The 13,871-nt window shown below is 37.3% G+C and overlaps 1 protein-coding gene across 3 annotated transcripts in view; it reads left to right on the plus strand.

Moving 5' to 3' along the window:
* Positions 1-3,583: 3,583 nt before the first annotated feature.
* Positions 3,584-13,871, plus strand: part of fam49al (family with sequence similarity 49 member A, like) — a 31,180-nt gene continuing 20,892 nt past the window's right edge. For all 3 annotated transcript variants that reach the window (XM_088404928.1, XM_088404930.1, XM_088404927.1), the window contains exon 1: positions 3,584-3,878. The gene's annotated coding sequence lies outside the window, so the exon portion shown is untranslated. The remainder of the gene's footprint in view (positions 3,879-13,871) is intronic.

Genomic DNA, 13,871 nt, shown 5'->3' on the forward strand with positions numbered 1-13,871 from the left:
GCTAAAATAATTCATGCCTTATTCAGTGTACACTATGATTAGCAGTCAGATTCGCTTTTATGTTTTGGAAGAAAATAAAAGTTTTCTGAGTTGCTTCAAATTGAATATTTTAAGGAAGCTCTAAGATGAATTATTGTGCGCATAGAATTATGGATGAAATTGCTGCATACAATGTCAGGATTTATTGAATGTCTACATGCACAAATTTAGGATGCATGTATGCGTGGCTCATGAAATGTATACCAAAAATTCCACTATGGTCATAAGAGGTGACTATTTTTTTGTGATGTGAAAGCTGAGGTTAAAAGAGGAAGGTCCATTCTTGCTTTCACTTCATAGTGTCAATCAAAAGTTCGAAAACACCCTCTTATAAAATTGTATATATGTTTTACAAATGTTGTACACATTTCTAATTTCCTGACCTGCAGATTAATACTTAAGACAGTGGTTCTCAAATGGGCTTATGGGAACTCCAGGGAGGGACTTGAGAATTTAGATAAAACAAACATGCAAAATCCTTCAAAAATAATTATTGAATTCATGAAATGTTTCGGAAAGATATAAGTTCATGAAACAAATGTTATTGTTTTGAAAAGCCAGATTCTCCCCCATACTGGAATGATTTGACGCAATTTGTCACGTACCACATGGTTACCTGTCAAGTTAATTTAATTGATTTTTGTGAACACATCTCTACTATGATCCCAAAAGGAGAGACTTTAAGTTAAATATTTTACTGTGGACAAATATTTGTTTTACTTTTTTTTTTTTTGAGAATATATCTGACACCTTATATTGAATATTTATTATTAAATAAATTAATTATTTATTTATGTAATCTCAAAACAGGGCATTTTATGTTTTTTTTCTGTGGACTAATATTTATTTATAGTCATTCCTTTTTTTGGAAGCGGTCTGACTTATGTTGATTATTTTTTTGTCGATAAATATTTATTAAGAATTAAGGTATTTCTTTTTGAGAACAGATCTCTTCCATGATCAAAATGAGGGCCATTTAGCTTTCCAACTTATGACTAAATATTGAAGGAATTAATTTTGTAAATAAAAACATGTCAATTAAAACAGAATTTTTGCAAATCATAACGTGGATGATTAACGGGACACACGAAAACAGTCTAAAATTTAAACAGGAGGCAGCCATTTTGTTTTAAAGCAGCCATTTTGGGGGGATTCCAACAACCTGGGGTATTTGCTTATAGCGATACCAAGAGATATTTCCAAAAAGCCTCCCAAGCATATTAACAGCAATGCTATAAAGATTGAAACAGAGCTTCATAAATGCAATTTTGCTGGAATTTATAGTTGGCCACCAACAGAAAACTCAGCAGCAAGAGCCCAGTGATGCGACTTTCCCCGGGTGATAGCTTGCAGTCACCCACACAGAGTACAAAAATACATCCCTGACTCATCGTGATTCACTTTCACACAACAAGTCCGAAACAATGCTAACAAGCAGCCATTTGCAAACCTTTGGAGAGAATAAAATTCCAAGGAATTCTCTTCATCGAAATGCTAACCAAACATAATATCTTTTTAATGTTTACAAGAATAATAATGTACGGTATTTTGTTTCCACTAAAATAGTATGCTCATTTTTTTTTTTTTTTGCAAAATGGACTTGATATTTCCATTTCGGCAGAAAATCTACATAAATTGCATTTATTGCTTACTTTTTAAAAACAATTACGTGCATATTTTCACCCCAAAAATTCCTAACATACGCTGATATATGAAAAAGTGGAAAATACATTTGAATAATTTCAATTGCCATGACAGACCTCTTAAGGAAACAGTAACAACAATGTGGCCAACAATGGAAAAAAAAATTGTGGAAAGAAAAAAAATTAGCTTGATATCGCTAGTTTTGTATTTACAGTTTTCCCTCACTCCATCGCAGTTCGGTTCTTGCGGCTTCATTCAATCGCATATTCCAATTTATGACCACAATTTATTTTTATTGTAGATTAACAGCATGTACCTATTTTTCTTGTTATTTGTCTTGCTTTTTTAGTCAGAACAGAAAAAATGAGCAATTTTCTTTATTTAAAAATAAAAAAAATCAACATCTACTACATTTGACCCAAAACGTGATAATATGTAAAGCTATATTGCAATATGGTAATTTTCTTCAAAATTTTTGAGGAAAATAGCCATTTTCTCTTCTAATTTGTGATTTCGACCATCGACTTACAATGCAAGTACTGATACCTACTGATAACAGGTCTGAGATGATACCGATACTAGGTATCAATACTTGTCAATCCTTACAAAAAACAATTTTAAATGGGCAAGTCACTATGATGCACTTTTAGAAGTCTTCTTTTAGAAGTCTTCTTTTTTTCAATATTTAATTTGTTATTTAATTATTCAAGTGTGGCATGCGTGCTTGGAGAAAAAATACAATGTGTTTTACTTTGAAGTACTGTACAACACATTTGTTTTAAAACTATAGTCATTTCAGTCATCCCCATGGTAGTAAATTGTTGACTTGATATACCTATCCCATAGTTTTTTGTTTTGTTTTCTCTCTTTTCAATTATATATTTGAGGCCTGTGTTATTTTCTAGATTGTACACAGTGGATTTCAGGAATACCAAATTTAGAGTTCCCTTGCATCATCGCAGTTTGGTTATTGCGGCTACACTTTTGCGCGGATTTTCATTTAGGACGATACATTTTTCGATTGCAGGTTTATGTTGCTATTTTTATGGCGATATCACTTCCTATTAGGTTTACGTTGCTATTTTTCTAACGATATCACTTCCTATTAAGTCATAATAGTAAAAAAAAAAAGAAGAAATGTTAATTATTAAAACATCTACTACATAGATTTTCGTTTCTGACAATATCTATTGCAGTTTTACCTCACAAATGTTCTTGATATTTTTCCTCCTTAAATAAAAATAAAAATGAATAAATACATCATATAAATATAAATAATAAAAATAAATAATGAAAAAATAAAAATATAAAATAATACATACAATTTAAATAATAAAAATATAGATAAAATATCAATTTAATGAATTTATTTTTTATGGAAAAAATGTACATAAAAAGGGAACAAAAGAAAAAAAGGTTCAATCACTATTTAGCAGGTTTCAGTTACTGCAGGAATTTTTAGTAAAGTAACCCCTGTGATAAATAAGGGAACACAATAAAACTGCTGTTATGTGATGAACAGTGATGCAAGCTATACCCCTTCATTTTTATGTTGGTGGTAATTGAAGAGCTACGGGAAGTATTTTTGAAGTAATACTTGGTGTAAAATTCGTATACTACTACTGCTATAGAACTTCAAAAAAAAAATGAAGCTATGGTTCATGAACTGCAGATTGAGAACCACTGCTATAAAGAAGTAAAAAAAAAAAAAGCAATTGCCACACAAGGTTTGCCAGCGGGTGAGTCAAAAAACGGGGGAGGGCGGGTGTCGTAAGGACATGTGTGTATGGTGAGGGTCTTTTGTGAGGTGGGAGGAGAAGGGGGGGGGGGGGGGGGGGGGGGGCATGGCGTTCTATTTCTCATAGCCCAACAGCTGCTGTCTTTAGTGCAGAGAGGCAGAGGAGGGGAGGGGAGGGCCAAGTGGCGTGAGGCAGTGCGTGCTCCTCCGCGTTCAATCCACAGCCCCCACAGTGGATACACAAGGAGAAAGAATCCTCTCAGTCAGACGCAGTGAAAAAGCCAAGGGAACTTCTTCTTTTCCCCCCCCTTGAACCCCCTTCTCTTATCCTGTCATCCTTACACCGTTTTTTTTTAATTTGCCCTTTTTTGTCCCTCCTCCTCTTTTGTTCCCTCGCATCCCTATCTCCGTGTCACCTCGAGGGGAAGGAAAAAGGAAGGCGCATCCTGCACAGCCGGTAAGCCTGCAATTTTTTGATTTTTTTTAACTGTGATGAGGATGTAGGTTAGTGTCTACTGAGCAATTTGAGGGTTCAGGAAGAAGCTGTGGTCCTCTTTTCACTGCGGGCCAAAAAAGTGGCCAGAGGATGGACAGTTTTCCTCCTCTGACTGAAATCCATCAGCGAGCGGCGGATGCTAATGTGCATTAATGGGTGTATCTTTCCAGTGATGGATGGATCAGCGCACTGGCGGTACATATGCGACCTAGAACCATCACGCTCGTCATATATCACATTGATGGACTGTGGGAGTGTTCGGTGAAGCACAATGCAAAGCATAAAATGCCTTTTTTTTTTTCTTTTCTTTTTTTTTCATGGAGGTGTGAAATGCCTCGTAGCGCAAGGGCTTAAAAACAAAAGCATGGCTAATGAGGAGGGATGCATGGAAAACAAGGCGGGAAAAGGGGAGGGAGGGGGGGATGTGAATGAAGCAAATGGAGGGATGAATGAGGTCTTAAAAATGTTAAAGATGTTGGAGCGGATTGGTTGCTTTAAAAAAAAAATGGAAGCGCTCAACTGTCACACTCTGACGTCAACATAGAAGAACCCGTCGATACATACATTCTCAACCATCCATATTACCAAGTCCATTATCAGTTCCTGTTACTATGGTTACCATGACAACCATGCGAAGTGAGGGCTTTTTTTGGGGTGAAAAACCGAGTGAGCATTCCATCACTGTCTTCAAGAAGAATGGGTGGCATGTCAATCCAAAAAAGATATCAATGTGTATGTGGGCATTTTTTTAAAGGTACAGTATTTACTCAGCTGTTGCTAGGACACTCCCTTTGAACATTAGAGTGGAGCAGTCTGATTGGCTGGCTGGCAGCGGTGATGCAAGATTCCCTCACCCTCCAAGTCTTTTTCGAGCGCCCATAGAAACATCACGCCACCTCTTTTTTTTCTGTCTCTCTCTTGCTCTCTGTCTTTCCTCTCTTTTTCTCTCTCACTATCATCTCCACTACGATATAAAGCCGCTTGAGCGTTTATTAAATATTCTTGATAGCCAGCTTAATGTCCATGTACTAGGAGACTCTTTGTTCTTGCTGGTAAGACAGTTCTGTGCACTGATCGAATGAATGTGTCTCCTGAAACCCAGCCTATACGTTTTTGGTCACTGTAGTGGACATTTGCCTTATGTTTTTGACTCGTTCGAGCAACCCTAACAAGTCCTAGTGTCCTAACTAGAGGACACCATGGCCTTTCCAATGATGTCTCTTTTGTTTAAATGGGATGCAATTAACTTTGCTCTCTTTGCTAATACAAAATGGACACAGTGGACACCAATGAATAGGCTTGGTCTAAGGAGGTTAAAAGTAACTATTTTTTCCCTCTAATATGACGTTTTTTTGGGCTAATAGTGTGACCTTAAGATGGATAGGCTTGATATGAGATAAAAGCTTAATTGTCTTTCAAATATTTGTGTCTACATAATGGTACGCTCTTTGTCCTCACAAGTAAGACAAGTCAACAAATTTGTAGAAAGACTGTCTTACGAGTAATAATTTTATTTCCTAGTTTTAGCACCACACCTGGCCTATCCTTGATATTAAATAAACATTCAAAAAAATGTTCAATCCATGAACTAGTACACTCCAGTACCATCCTGTCTAGTATGACACTTCACTGAGGTAGTAGAATTAAGCTGGATATCCTTGACATTAGATAAATAATAAACATAGTTCAAAATCTTTTTACAATATCTTTATTTTAATTTTCATGTACTGGTACACTCTTTGCCCTCACTAATAGGATATTTTGTCATACTAGTAAGGCAGCTTCTTGTTATTAGTAAGGTGAACTGCACTAGTTGATAAATAAGTGCTACTAGTGACAGTAAAAAAATCGACGTAACATTCAGCGCTACACTAATAGTACTAGTAGCATTGATCAGATCAATTTGGCCCGGCAATTTACATGTAGTTGTCTTACTACTTTGCTCAAATAAGGGTCCAGAAATGTCATACAATAGTTGAAAGCAGTAGAAGGAATTCTACTAGTGCACCCTACTAGTTCTGCTAGTCCACTGAATTGTGCACTTGTATTTGTGTCCATCTTATCTTAGCAAGACAGAAAAATAAATTGCATACCCCCTAGGCACATGATACATCAGTTGAAAGACTACCGAGGACACCAGGACTTGCTAATGTAGCTTCAATTAGTCAAAAGATATAGACCAAAAATAAATGTCCACTCCAGTGCACACATGAAAAGGCTAAGTCTAAGAAGGACAAATATCTTAAACTAGAAATGATAATGAATGAGTGTTTTAATTGTTCATTACTACAAATATAAAACCACCCAAGCCGTCGTCTTCCAGACTTCAACTAAAATCACTCTGAGTACATCAGTGTTTTACCCCCCGGATTATACATTGTGTGGTATTGCATTAACGGGGCCAAGCATGTGTCAGCTTTATCGGATTCGGCGAGGCGGAAGACACAATTCAGGATGCTGGGGATGCTTTCACTTCTTGCGTCATCTATTGCAACACACTCGTAATGGGACATGGGTGTCATCAGGACGATCTCGCAGCATTTACCGACTTTATAGCACTACCATGATAGTCCGCCACTTATTACATGCCAAGGGGCTGGCAATTACGGGAAGCCGTTTGCCCATTTATTTGACATCCTTGATATCCAGCGTACTAGTGTGCTCTTTGTCCTCACGAGTCAGATTAAGTCAAAGCACTAGTAGAATTCTTGTATTTTATATGACACTGCTGTCTGGAACTATATGAGGTTTCTGCAGACCAGTAAAACAACATTTGCAGTCAATTAGACAATTTCATGATACTAAGTAGTGACAAATCTGCGGTCATAGTCCTGCAAGTGAAACACTAACTTAGTCCTTGAAAGCAGCTACCCTGCATGTTTTTGAAGTTTCTGTCCTCCAACTCATCTGATTCAAATGGTCCCCTCCCCAGTAAGCTCAGCAGAAGCCTGATAATGATCCTGATCATTTGATTCAGCAGTGTTGGAGGATGCAAACATCAAAAACATGCAGGATACCGGACCCAGTTTGGACACCGTTGCACTAAATGTTAACTACTATGATTGCATAACATTAACAGTAGTACTAGTAGCCCACAAGTGTTTTTTTTCTTTTACCTGACTAGCATCTAGTATTGTGACTGGTAGCATGCAAAGTTATTCTCTAGTGAGGAATCATTAATATCCAACTTGAGATCTATACTAGTACACTAGTTATGCTCACTAGTTAGTAATGCACTGCACTAGTACTGCCATTCCCAAATGGGACTACGTTAGCAATGCACTGCACTAGTACTGCCATTCCCAAATGGGACTACGTTAGTGTATTTAAGGGGGTACCTGAGATTTTAACAGGGTTTATGCAGGCAAAATGCAAATCGAGTTTGATACTTTTTAATGCCATGACATGAATAGTATATACAGGTATTTCTTTTCAAATAGAGAGCTAACTGATTGGAACACAAAGCAATGTATTGCCAGATTATGCCACAGTATCTCTTTTGCAAAACGTTTCATCTGTTTTTGTTACGTTTTTGTTTAGCATACATTTTTTGCTGAATAAAATACACCTTGAGATAAACAAACGTAGTTCCGAAATTAAATAAATCAGACGGATGGCACACCACTCTGATTTAAGTCTTTTTTTTTTTTTTTTATCCAAAGATACCGTGCTGATTAGGGAGTATTTGACTGAAAAAATATATGTATTCCATAGGGCGTACGTAATTGAAAAAATGTTGAGAATCCCTGCACTCATAAGTGGATTACAATTAATATATGTCCATTACTGAATGTCACTGTCTTATACTAGAAGGAAAATGACATAAAATCTTGGGTGTTTTTTGATGAGCAACGAAGGTGTACTGACTACCAATTACTTTTGGGACAAAATCCGACTAACTTCCCATGAGACGTGTTACTGTCAAAACAGTCTTTGGCGAGATGTTAGTGCATGCATAATTATTTCCTCCAGCCCAGCCTTCACTGAATGCAACATTGCTGAGTTTGCAGTTGCGAGGCGGAAAAAAGAAATCTTTGCAGATAACGCAGAAGCAATATCGTTCACGCCTGAACAGTTTTACGTCAAAACATTTTGACACCCGAATGAACGCCGAGAGGGACTTTCAGCCGGTTGAAACTCGAAGTTGAGTCACTCCCGCTGACAAAGTCACAATTTTACAGCTGTTACTGGCACATCTATGGTTAAGAATGTGATTAAAATGCAACATCCATATGCTTATCTGTGCAGAATTCCTCAAATTCGTTCAGTCCGCGTCGCTTCTAATCTCTTCTAATCTAGTTGACCAACCAGCTAGTCTGTAAAGCACATGTTCAAACATCTGTCACTTCAGTCGTGCTTACGATGCTCCTTTTGTGCGCTTTGCTGTTCAGGGACCGGATCGTAAGGCGCATTATTGTAGGCTGGCTAGAAATAATATTGGAAATTGACATATGAGCCTTGTTGACTGGGCGATGGTGTAATTTAATCCGGTAGTGTCGGGAATCGGGGATAAATCCCTGAGAGGGAAGATGATCACATTACCGGGGCACATGCTGGTCTGACAGAAGAGGCAGGGAGGTTGTCTGAATACACCTACAACGTGGAGGGGGCGGTAAATACCAGATTATTCATAACACACAGCTTGATGTAGAATATTGAATATAAAAACAGGAGACAAACATTAGTGGGTCTTCCCGATCAAGGGTGACAAGCATAGTGTTAGTATAAGCACAAATTTGTCTGCGTCATATTAGAATGTTATTAGAAAACAAGAAAAATAAATATTCTTAACAAGCACTTCTTATTGCTTTGGTAACTATGCTATTATGCTAACTGCTAACTGTCCATCACTTATGGGTTAGCCTTGACACTAACTGGTGCTATAAAATGTGTAGGGCAGTCTTAACTTATTTTGTCTGTCCTGTGGAATCAACAGGCATGAGAACAAATACAGGGAGTAAAATTACAACAAAATATGGTAGAGCGAAACAGACATGTAGCAGCTAGCGCCGAGGATTATGTGAAAGTCTCTACCCTCACTCATCACTCCATAGAGTCTTAAATTCACACCAGTAAAAAAAACAAACTTGTCATTTTCATTTACACTATACGTGTATACCTGTCTCTGTCTCTGACTGGATGACTAAGATATTAGGGTAATACTGTAATATAACATCTAACAGGTCATCAAGTCTATAAACTAATGTGGCAGTCATTATCATGTTTTTTATGCTCATTCACTTTTGCCCACAAAATGTCTGTACTGTACTGTCTTTATCTGTGTGGAATTAACAGGAATGGGAACACATCATTGTAAAAGTACAATCGCCTCAAAATATGGTAGTAAGAAACATGCATGTGGCAGCTAGCACAAGAAGCTAACGTAGTAGTTTATATACTTGCACTTCATCATAAATTTACTTCACGAGTCAAAAAAACAAACCAAAGTCATTTTTATGTGTTCCTCACAATTAAGTATGCAAATTTAATCTCCCATTTACCACACATAGGCAAATGTGACTGGTTGACTATGCTAGTAGGAAAAAGGCACACGTGGGCGCTAGCGCAAAAACTAACGAAGTAGTCTCTACCTTCACTCAGCATTCCATCTTTGAGACTGTCCTAAATTCAGAACAGCAGACAACAAACAAACCGGAGTGATTCTGTAAATATTACTTAAAAAGAATCCACCCAACGTTAATTGACTTTTTAAAATTTACCATAAAAATGTAAGCGTGATTAGATTACTTTAGCAATTTTCTAGCAATAGTGCAGCACAGTTCATTTGTCGATGAGATCAATTTTCTGCAGATCAGCCAAATTCCTACCCTGTGGTGCTGCACGAGATCAAAAAGCAGCAATTTAGAAGCAATGTGCAAGCAGTAATAAGAGCAGGACGCCAGATCGCGACAATTTAGCAACTCAATAGCAAAACAATAGGGCCCAGTTCTTAAAATAGAACCGGATCAAATTTTTAGTTGCCAAGGTTCAAGGTAAAACCATCACGTTCGGCAAGGGATCAGATTTTACCACACATTTGGACATCATTAGTAGTGTTTTTCTTTTTGTTTCGCCATCTGTTCCATTCCTTCAAGTGATTGTTATGTTCCATTGTCATGTGTTTCCCCAAGTATAGTGTGCCAGATCGACAGGGGTACACGGTTATGCCGGCTGACATTTGGTGTGTTTCCCATTCCGCTTTTTGCGCACACAAACGGAAGTCCGTGCTGACTAATTAGCCCAGCGTGAGCAAGAGAGGGTTGACTTAGTGAAGGCATTTGGCATCATGCAATGAGGAATTGGTGGGGGTGGGGGGATCTAGTCTCATTGGGTTCCAATTTTGGTCGGTAATTCTATTTTTAATCAGATTCATTCTTCCTTTCTGTCGTTCTGTTTCAATGCGGATTGTGAGTACACCTCACAATCTGAATTGTAATTATGCAGTCACTTATTATGCTTTGCCATGATGCTCCTCCCATTGGTCTGCATCTTTGCAATGGCTCAGTGTGGTGGAGCGTGGCCTCCTCCGGGGACACACCGGCTGATGTATGATTTGGACGCCTGGAGCCATATATAGATTCTAGGTCAGGCGCGGGTCAAAGGTCCGCCCATTTAGTCATTCTCTGCAGCGGGACTTTCACGCTGCATTTGTCATTCTGATGGTCCTTAGATATTCCATCTCGGACTGCAAAGAACGGTTTCAACTAATCAGAACATCGTAACAATCCAGCCATCCGTTTTCTATACCGATTATCCTGTTCAGGGTGGTGGAAAGCTGGAGCATATCATCAGTCAGTCACATGACATATATACCACTGCCACTGACTATAATATAATGTTCCATAATAATCCTAAATGGGATCAGTCAAAACTGCTTTTTCTACCGAGCTTCTAGGACTGGCACTTGAAACCAATCTCTTAAACCCTTCGAACCTAAGCATCACTGAACATGACACATTTGCATGTTCGAACAAATAAATATGCTGAATTGTAATTATGCAGTCACTTATTATGCTGTGACAAAACTTCACGAATCAAAATCAAGTCATGACGCTTAGCATGTCCTCAGTGCCTTTTTCGAATCTTACAAGATGGCTCTCAAAACGTGACTTCAAAAAAGGCAAACGCTCATGCTAGTCGAACGAACGGGCTTTCTATAAAATGTTAAGGGTTCCAGATGATAACATTCAATGTTATATTGAAAATATATCACGAGAATAGCATATCAGTATGAAAATTATGTAATATTAGGTATTGGTTCATTTTAATGCTGTCTGAGCATTTTTGTTTACGATCACAATGTGCTCCAGCTAATCAGCGATACCGCACATAACAATCCGACAACCAGCACTTTATCTTAAACGGTCTAAAATTCACACACTAGTCAAAAAAACAAACCAACGTTGTTTTATATTCTTTACTTGCCTGTGATCTTCATTTTACCATACAGGCAAGTGTTTTTGGGTGACCATGTTGAGGCTAATAGTGTGGCAGGTAACTGGTCTTTGCTAATGCTATAAGCTAATATAGCAGTCTTGATCATATCCTTATCCCTTTTGGTCACAAAAAGTTAGTTTTTATTGTATTTGTCTGTTTGTTAAACTTAGGCTTTGAGACTAACATCTAAAATTCTATTTATTCAAATTTGACTTGCCTTTTTTTAAAAAAAATACAGTATAGTCCTGGGGTCAGAATGAAGGACAAACCAATGGCATTAAAACATTAATAGCTTCATGAAATATAACTTGCAGGGCATTTTATGTGAATTAAGCTTGCCATAATTACCCTTATCAGACAGATTTACGAGGAAATAAATGAAAATACAGCACATACATGAATGTATAGGAAGCTTTATAAGGAACCTGATCAAGCCTTGGTTGCAACCCCCATCTTTATGTGTCCATGTGAAAAATGATGTCTCAATGTAGCACAAAGGAAAATAATCCATCTTCCCCTCTTTTCTTTAACTAACACTCAATGACCTCCCACTTACCCCGGCAAGCTTTTTTAGTTGACTCAGACCTCCTTGTGGTCTTTTTTTTTTTCTCATCTTGTTGTCCTACTTCCAAACTGATGAGATGTAAACTTCATCAAAGTTAAGAGAAACTTCAATCATAGCGCTTGAGGTGCATTAATGAGCACAATTGAAAATAGTAATCCATCAAAATGCGCAGTTGGATCCCTGAAGCAGTTTGAGTTAAATTGGATTAGAAGCCTGCTCTCAATTTGACTTGACACGAGATCATTAATATTTGTGACAACGGCTGCTCCTTTCATTTCATCAATTGTACTCATGTCTATGTTTGTGTGGCTATTGCTGTGATCTATGTGTGTAGATACGTAAAGGCAAGAGGTCAAACATAGGGCATTTCTTTCACCCTACATAGTACAAGACACCTCCCCCAAATGTGCATATCTCTGATAACCGTCTTTGTCTAATGTGCAATATTTGACCTTTGCGCTTTTAGCCTTCAGCTGAGAAGACAGATCAATACACATTAGGAGGTCTAGTCCAAGGAGACGGTCAAAACAAATCAGTGGCTATCGCGATCTACATTATGTTCATTGTCAAGTATCTGGAACAGTGAGGTTATAGAGTGGGATTGAATCATTCTACCAATTCACACCCATTTGTTTTGCATCTATCATTCATCTTTTAACTTTTAATTGTGATTCTTTAACCCGTCGTAATTCCTCTGTATTCCATCATCATATGTCAGTCATCCTGAGCTTATCCCTCCTCATCCTTCAGTTATCATACTTTATATTTTTCCATAAATCATCTTTTATCCATCATACTTTATCCTTTACCTGTCAGTCATCATTTAACAGATCATACTTCATCTTTTACCTATCATCTTTTAAGCCCTTACATCGGCCTCATAAACACTATTCATTGTTCTCAATCAGTCATCCATCATTTTTTACTCATTTTTCAACATCTGTAACCCGTCATACTTCATTCTTCACCAATCATGTTTTACCCATCATCCATCAAGTTTAACATAGTCATCTTTTCCATATTTCGAAGTTCCTATGCTGGCATATTTAGTCTTTATTTTTAGATTTCTTTCAACCCGTCATAATTCATTCTTTCCCAACGACAAAACAGCTTCCCATTAATTTTCCTATATCATTGATGGCCATAGTTTACCAATTACTCATCTATCAATTTGTCAATAATACTCGATCAATCAGATGTTTTAGTGCAGGGGTTCTCAAACTTTTTGGAGTCAGGGACCCCTTTTAGAAACCACATTTTTCAAGGACCCCCACTGCAAATGTTTGCAGAAACAAAACAAAACAAAAATCATTTAAGTCAAACATAAGTGCCCTATTCAGCAACATATTCATTTTGACAATGAGTATATTTGTTACTTTTAGAAGAGGTTTAGAAAATAAAAATTGCAAATTGCACGCCCCCTTATAAAAAAACGGTGTCAATTTCCCCCCTAAAAGTTAGCTGTCAATTATTTATTCAAAAACAGCATTAGCTTCGCTGACTTTGTTTGCAAGCAATTGGAGACACAAGGCGCATTTTGACAAATTTGAAATGAAAAAAATATATATTAAAATGGTTAAATTGTTTGCTTAGTTGAAGTCATTATTTAGCATTTATTTAATAATTTTTTAAAATCACACTAATGATATTGGTGATATAGAAAAAAATCAGCACAATTTTATAGCTTTCTCCTCTGGTTAAAATATTTAAGATGTTGATATGTTTTCTCTATTCTTGGGTGAATTTTGCAAAAAAAAAAAAAAAAAAAAAAAAAAACAGAAGCACTGCATTAGATTATGCAGTTGCACCTAATATGAAAGGGAGTACATGTTTAATTTTCTGCATGCGCCCGTGGGAGCTTTATGGACATTAAAGTGAATGCAGCAACACGCACTCCTCCTCTGGCTGTCCATAGCTATAAGAGACATGGCGACCTCTGGAGGAGTGCCACC

This window comes from Hippichthys cyanospilos, chromosome 21, assembly GCF_059441005.1.
Source record: "Hippichthys cyanospilos isolate Australia breed blue-spotted pipefish chromosome 21, RoL_Hcya_1.0, whole genome shotgun sequence".
Classification (NCBI taxonomy): Eukaryota; Metazoa; Chordata; class Actinopteri; order Syngnathiformes; family Syngnathidae; genus Hippichthys; species Hippichthys cyanospilos.